Genomic DNA, 7,109 nt, shown 5'->3' with positions numbered 1-7,109 from the left:
TTGTGACTTACCCTGCAGGGACTCATTCTGCTGTCCCTGCTCTAGTTATAATAAGTGTTCCCACTGAATTCGAGCATCAGACTGATAACATGATGCTTTTTACACAGTGTTTTCCCATGCCTGAGGGATATTACCTTGCCTGTTAATATTCCATTTTCCCCCAAAGCTGTATCATTAACTAAACATTCTGGCATACCCCATAAAAGTACTTAAACTTTTTTTAATGTTTTGTTGATTCTTGAAGCTTTGATTCCACCAGAAGATCCTGATTGCTACGTTAACAACCTCACTGACATTCTTTCAACAGACTCTCTGCATCGTGAAATGCAGTGTGGGAAAATGGGCTCCCAGCGACCTGCTCATCAATGAGCTGGTCTAGCATCCGCCTTACGCACACTGCAGGAGAGTGGGTAATGAGAAACAGGGCCCAAGTGTGTGTATTCCAAAGGGGCCATGGTATCCAGTGGTGGGGGAGCACTTGGAGGGCAGTCAAGAACCCCCTTTGGAGAGAGCAGGGTGAGGCTTGAAAATTGGTGGAAGACATTTTCTTCAGGCTGCTTCCTCCAACCCACTGCAACCAGAGCAATCCTTGCAAAACCAAATGGAACTCTTCATGGGGAGCTGCGAGCCACTGGAGAGCTTTAAGCAGAGTTGAGACATAAATTCCAGACTCTTCAGCAAGTCGTGCAGGCCCTCGTGATCTGGCCTCATCCTACCACACAGGCTCAGCTCTCACCACTTGCCCCTCCCTGATGTCTATACTGCAGCCACACCCAACTACAAGGACTAAACCAAAAGAACCAAACCCGTTGCCGTCGAGTCGATTCCGACTCATAGTGACCCTAAAGAACTGTCCCCATAGAGTTTCCAAGGAGTGCCTGGTGGATTTGAACTGCCAACCTTCATTAGCAGTACTAGGGTAAGGTAAACGAGGCACTCGCCTCAGGCACAGCATTTAAGGGCGTGGCAAATAGCTCCGTCAACAAGATAAATGACATTTTAATCGATATTTTTAAAAATCAAAATGAATATGGAAAAAAAAATCCATGATGAACAAAATATCAAGTCTAAATTAAGACAGGATCAACCCCTGTATTTGGGTGACCCTGCCTCCCTCGTCCCACCCAAATCTGCATTTCTGCCAACTCCTTCTAGCTTCCCAAACACGCTGTGCTCTTTCTCACTTCCCAGCTGTGTTCTTTCTCACTTCCCGGACTTCGCCTGTGGCTGTTTTCTTCACTCGCCTAGAAGGTTCCTCTGCTGTAAATTACCCTCAGGCATCAGCTCTGATGTCACCTTTTCCAGGTAAGTCTTCTGTGACATTTACAGTGTCCAACCCTTCCCCCATTCACACACACACAAATCCAGGTCTGGTGCCCCTCCTCTGTGCTCTGTTAATGGGTCTGTAGTACTTATCACACTCCCTCACCATCATCTGTGGGTCTAACTGACCAGCTCGTAAGCTCCACAAAGGCAGAGGCCACGTCACCACTTGTTCCCTGAATTGGGGGCTGTGGTTGTGTTGCAGGGCAAGGCTTTCCAGCTTGGGACCAAGTCCTGCCTAGGTTCTTGCCTTCTACTGACAGAGAATGGCCAGAGAGGCTCAGAGATTCCACATGAACAAAGGTTTATTAGCAACAGAAAGAAAGCAGAGGCTCTCGAGGGAGAGACGGAGAGGGGTTTCCACCTACACTAGCCTCCAGTCTCTCTCCGAACAAAGGATTTCCTAGAGCTTTTAAAGGTTTCTAGGTGGGAAAAGGACATTATTCATGAAAGGGGTGGGGATTTCCAGGAAAAAGGAGGGGTTATAGAAATCAAATGCATGCGCAGCTGGAATTCAAGATGGATTTGCCCACAGAGGTTGCTGGAACTAAGATGGAGTCTGTCGCAAGGGCTGCCAGGGTGTCGAGCGTACCTTATTCTGGGATGTTGTGCATGCTTGATGCCTCCAGACCTTGGTTCAAGTCCCAGCGAGGGATCCCTGCTCACGACTGTCTCACATGGAAGGTCATTCACAGGCAACGTTGGTCTTTACTGCGCATGCTCTGCACCTGGTAGGAGACTTGAAAAACAACTCAGGAGGGTTATCAGTAATTTATAGCTGGTCAAGAATGCAGGGCCTTGAAATGTAGCCCCTTATCTTGTCTAAGCACCTGGTTTGTTAATCACAAGTAGTTCTCTGGTGCCAGCAGCAAGATTTGTATGGTGGTCTGCACTTAGGTTTAAATTCCAAGAACACTGAGTCAGAGGCCATTTAATTCAGCCAGCTTGATCTCTTGCCTGTCTAGGTTATGACTGTGGCTGCATCGGCTGCTCCTGCTCAGGCTGTCTGGAGAAGACCCCTGCAGGTGATGCGTGGCTCTCTTTGCCTTCAGGTGTTGTTTGCCCACATACCAGGGACTCCTGCTCCTCTTGCTTTTCTCAGGATTTCTCACAGTTTCCCTTCAGGCTTTCGGATCCATAAGCCACCATCTCGCAGCATCTGGAATGTGGTTTTGCGGAGGAAGCCAGCAGCCCATGTTAGTTCTGTGTCTGGTCAGGACCTCACAGGGCCTTTCTTCATGTGTTCTCCAGAACTGAAACCATTCCCGAAGCCCACTCTTCAGGCAAAGATTAGACAGGACTATAGAACTAAAAACAGTACACTTGAGGAACATGCTTCTTAGTTCATTCACGTATACGAGACCAAATGGGCAACTGTCCAAAAGCAGGCTGAGAAGGCAGAAAGGGACAGGAAGTGGTCGAATGGACACTTGGAACCCAGGGTGGAAAGGGCGACTGTGCCATCACATTGTGGGGATTGCAACCAATGTCACAAAACGATATGCATTTTTGAGTGAGAAATCAACTTGATCTGTAAAACTTCACCTAAAGCATAATAATAAAAAGTGGCACACCTGAAAAATAAAAAGGAAGATGCTCTAGGAATGCAGGCCCAGGGCAGTGCTGGGAGTTGTACCTGGGGGGTGGAGAAGATCGGAGACAGAATGGGGCGTGATGAGCCTGGGATGTAGCATGGCACCAGAATCTCTACCCCACAACACCACCTTTACCCTCCGTGAGCCGCCTTCTACTACCTCCTCCCTAAATTCACTAGAAGGGACACAAGCTCCTCTCCCATGCTAGACATTTAGAGGCCAAGGTAGCTGATCACCCGGGGCACTATGATTCTAAGTAGAAAAACAATGAGACATTTGAGGAGCACCACCTCTATAAAAGAACATCACATCCAAAGCCTATACTCTACAGAACGAGAATTTATAACATGCTAACAAACTCAAAGATATATGAAAGGCTATTGACTAAATAACAATAAATAAGAACTAATTAGAAATAGGAAGAATGAAAAATTATAATAATGAAAATGGAGAACTCAACAGATGGGTCGGTCCAAAACCAAACCCGTTGCTGTCGAGTCGACTCCGACTCATAACGACCCTGTAGGACAGGGCAGAGCTGCCCCATACGGTTTCCAAGGAGTGCCTGGTGGATTTGAACTGCCGACCTTCTGTTTAGCAGCTGTAGCTCTTAACCACTGCGCAGCCAGGGTTTCTCATATGGACTGTTTCTTCTCCAAATATGCTCCATTGACCAGCAGCAACAGCATCGCCGGAGAACCTGGGTAGAAGTGCAGAATCTCGGGCCTCGTTCCATCCTTCCTGATTTAGAACGTGCATTTTAACAAGACAGCCAGCAGCGATTCTCAACCTTGGCTGCACATTAAAATTAACTTGGAGCTTTACAAAATACTTATGCCTGGGTCCCCCACCACCAGAGAATCTTGATTTAATTGGTTTGAGGTGTGGAATTTTTAAAAATTTATCATGTGACTTTAATGTGCAGCCAAGTTTGAAAACAACTGACATAAAGAAATTTTCCCAGAAGAGATCCCAAAAAGATAGAAATGAAATATGTAAAAAATTAAGAGACGTGGAGCACAGAATTAGAAGTATTAACATACATATTACAGAAATTCAACCTGGAGAGACAGAAGGTATAGAGAGAGGAGAAAATACTGTTCAAAAATAATGAATGAGAAATTCCAGTGAAAGAAATATGCAAGACCTCAGACTGAAGGAAGTCAATATATGGAATTAAAAGAACTTACAGAGTACCAAAGAAGACAGATTTAAAAAATCCAAATATAGGAATATTATATTGATATTTAGGAATATTAAGAACAAAGAGAATCCTTTAAAAGTTGCAGAGTGGAAAGGTAGATACCCAAATATGAGGAAAAACTGGATGGAAGACATCTCAGCAGCAACACTTCAGTGGAATTCCAGTGTTTTCCTGCATCCAAAGTGGTGAAGGAAAAAAATTTGAACTCAGAATTTTATATCTAGTTAAAAGAACATTTAAACACCAGGGCAAAATAAGGTATTCCCAGCCATGCAAGGCTTCAGAGGGTTTCCCATACAAAGGCCACCTTTGAAAACACCCGTGTCAGTTCCAGTCGGTCGCTGGAGAAGCGGACACCAGCAGGGAATTAGAAGCCCAGCAGAAGTATCTGAGGTAATGCTGTGAGGGTCCAGGGAACACGGAGCAGGAAGAGAAGCCTTTCTGATTTGTCCTTTGCTTCCAGCTCCAATATGGGTCAGCCAGGCGCTGTTACCCATCCCAACTTTAACAATTTAGTATTTGATCATTTGTTATCTTTTTCATCAGGGATTATTTTTATTAGTTTTCATTTTTGAACAGTACATTAAAATATTATTTTCTTTGGTTACTGAGTTTTCAGCCCCTCCTTAAATTTTGCTCCCCAGGCGAGTACCTCACTTGCCTCACCCACCTTACACTAGCCCCAAGCCAACTCCCTCACACCCTGCAGCCCACCTCCTGGGCTCATCAATGCCTGCAGCCCAGAGACCTCCCAGGGTTGGGGTCCTTTGCCATGTGTGAAAATCACCACTGATGCTAACCACTCCAAGATTGAAATTCAGCTGGAGAACTTCGCGGCTGGAGATGCCTCCTGCAGCGAGAGGGGAATATGACAGATGGCATAAGATATTACAGTAATCTTACTGACAAAGCACTAAGCATAGTGCAGGAGAAATTCAAAATCAATTCATCTGCTTCCCAGCAGAAGTAAGCCTAACATGCAGTGAAGCATAATCTGGGTAATGTACTTGTTCCAAAAGAAGAAGGAACTAACCAGGCTACCCTAAACGTGTCTTATGACATTCTTTTTTCTTTCTGTTACCCCGGTAAGGACTTAAAGTCCCATTTGTATGGAAATAAACTAAGCTCTGAAAGTTATCGTTCTATTCTGAGGGGCTCCCTCAGGATGTCTGGCTAAGATGGGATCTGAGGCTCAGGCCTGCAGGGATTCAGCTTCCATTATTAAACAATAAAACTCACACTTGTTCCCACCACTACAATTATGGCTCCTTTAGGGGATGTATCTATTAAGGTTCTTCAGTTGCAAATGAGGAAAACTGACTCTGAGCCACCCAACATCCTTCCCATAAGTTCTTTTTCTATTTGAGTTCATCGAAGAATCCACTGAGGCTAGAGAAAACCAAAAAACAAACCCGTTACCACAAAGTCGATTCCAACTCATGGCGACTCCATGTGCGGGAGAGTAGAGCTGCCCTTCTTAGGGTTTTCAAGGCTGTGACCTCTGGGAAGCAGATTAGTAGGCGTGAGTTTGGTCCACTAACCTTTTGGTTAGTAGTTGAGTGATTAACCGTTTGCAACACCCAGGGACTCCTGAAGCTAGGGCCAAAATCAAACTCATTGCTGTCGAGTCAATTCCAATTCATAGGGACCCTATAGGACAGAGTAGAACTGCCCCTTAGGGTTTCCAAGGAGCAGCTGGTGGAGTCGAACTGCCAACCTTTTGGTTAGCCGCTGAGCTCTTAACCACTGCACCACCAGGGCTCCAAGACCTGATACATAATAAGCAAATTGCCATCATTATCACCATCTAATGGTCATTATTTGGAACATCTGGTCAAGCTTTCATGAAAGTAGGATATTTACTGTAGACAGGCAGTGGAGCGGGCATCTTGAAACAGCATGTTTTTTCTCAATGGAAGTTATAAATAAAGATAAAGAACTGAGTTAACTGGATTATAATTGGCCCCTCCTTCTGAATAGTCCTGGCTTCCTACTAAGCCTGCACTGATATTGCTCAGGCCACTCCAGGGAGACACATACATCAAGGGAAAAGGACACAGTGTTTCAGGGCCACAATTCTCTTAGGGACCCATGAATGTGTTTTTAAAATCAGAAGAAAAAAAAGAACTTTTAGGTTGAAGAAAATATATAATATTAGTATATATGTCTTGATAGTAATACGGTCACAAAATATAACTTTTAATATTTTTATGGAGGCAGGGGTTCATGAAGGCCAAGCGCCTGTTGTTGTCATCCATTGCCTTTGAGTAGGCTCTCACTCACGGTGGCATCATGTATAACAGAATGAAACGTTGACGGTCTTGCTCCATATTTATGATCTTTGGTCTGTCTGAGTCCACTGTTGTGGCTAGTGTGTCAATTCCTCTCACTGGGCATTTCTCTCATTTTTTCTGACCCTCTGCTTTCCCAGCTGTGATGGCCTTTTCTAATGAGTGGTCTTTCCTGATGCCGTGTCCAAAGTAAGCAAAATAAAGTCTCCCCATCCTCACTTCTAAGGAACATTTTAGTTGTATTTCTTCTAAGACCAATTTGTTCATTCTTTCGGCAATCAACAGTGTATTAGCATTCTTCACCAGCAGCACAGTGGGAATGCTTCGATTCCCCATGAAAGTCATGCCGCAGCCCTGCGTCACTTACCTCCTGAGGGGGTTTATACACTCCGTGGAAGAGAGCAAAGACCACTTTCTTTCTACTCCTGCCCAAGGCTCTTCCTCCATCTCACACCGGAACTTGGCTAAATCATTCCTAATACTTCGTCCAGGAGTGAGGACTAAAAATATTCATGAACTGAACCCCAGGGAGGTTTGTCCTCTTGGTTTCAAAGTCCAGACCTATGGGGTGCACAGGGAGACAGGTAGAGTGCTGACTGTGGGTAGGCCCCACCTCTTGATAGGGGTTGCTACAAACTCACATTGTAAAGGCATGAAAGGGGTGAAGGACTTTGTCATTTTTTATTCACTAAACAT

The 7,109-nt window shown here is 44.9% G+C and overlaps 1 long non-coding RNA gene across 1 annotated transcript; it reads right to left on the bottom strand.

Moving 5' to 3' along the window:
- Positions 1 to 3,518: 3,518 nt before the first annotated feature.
- LOC126064897 (uncharacterized) lies at positions 3,519 to 5,833 on the bottom strand. The gene is made up of 3 exons (XR_007514673.1): positions 4,837 to 5,833; positions 4,225 to 4,293; positions 3,519 to 3,618 (listed from the first exon to the last, which is right to left on the bottom strand). It is a non-coding gene; the product is annotated as an uncharacterized LOC126064897 (long non-coding RNA).
- Between the last annotated feature and the right edge of the window lie 1,276 nt (positions 5,834 to 7,109).

This window comes from Elephas maximus, chromosome 21 (assembly GCF_024166365.1).
Source record: "Elephas maximus indicus isolate mEleMax1 chromosome 21, mEleMax1 primary haplotype, whole genome shotgun sequence".
NCBI classification, from domain to species: domain Eukaryota; kingdom Metazoa; phylum Chordata; class Mammalia; order Proboscidea; family Elephantidae; genus Elephas; species Elephas maximus.
This window is presented reverse-complemented; position numbering and strand designations above follow the sequence as displayed.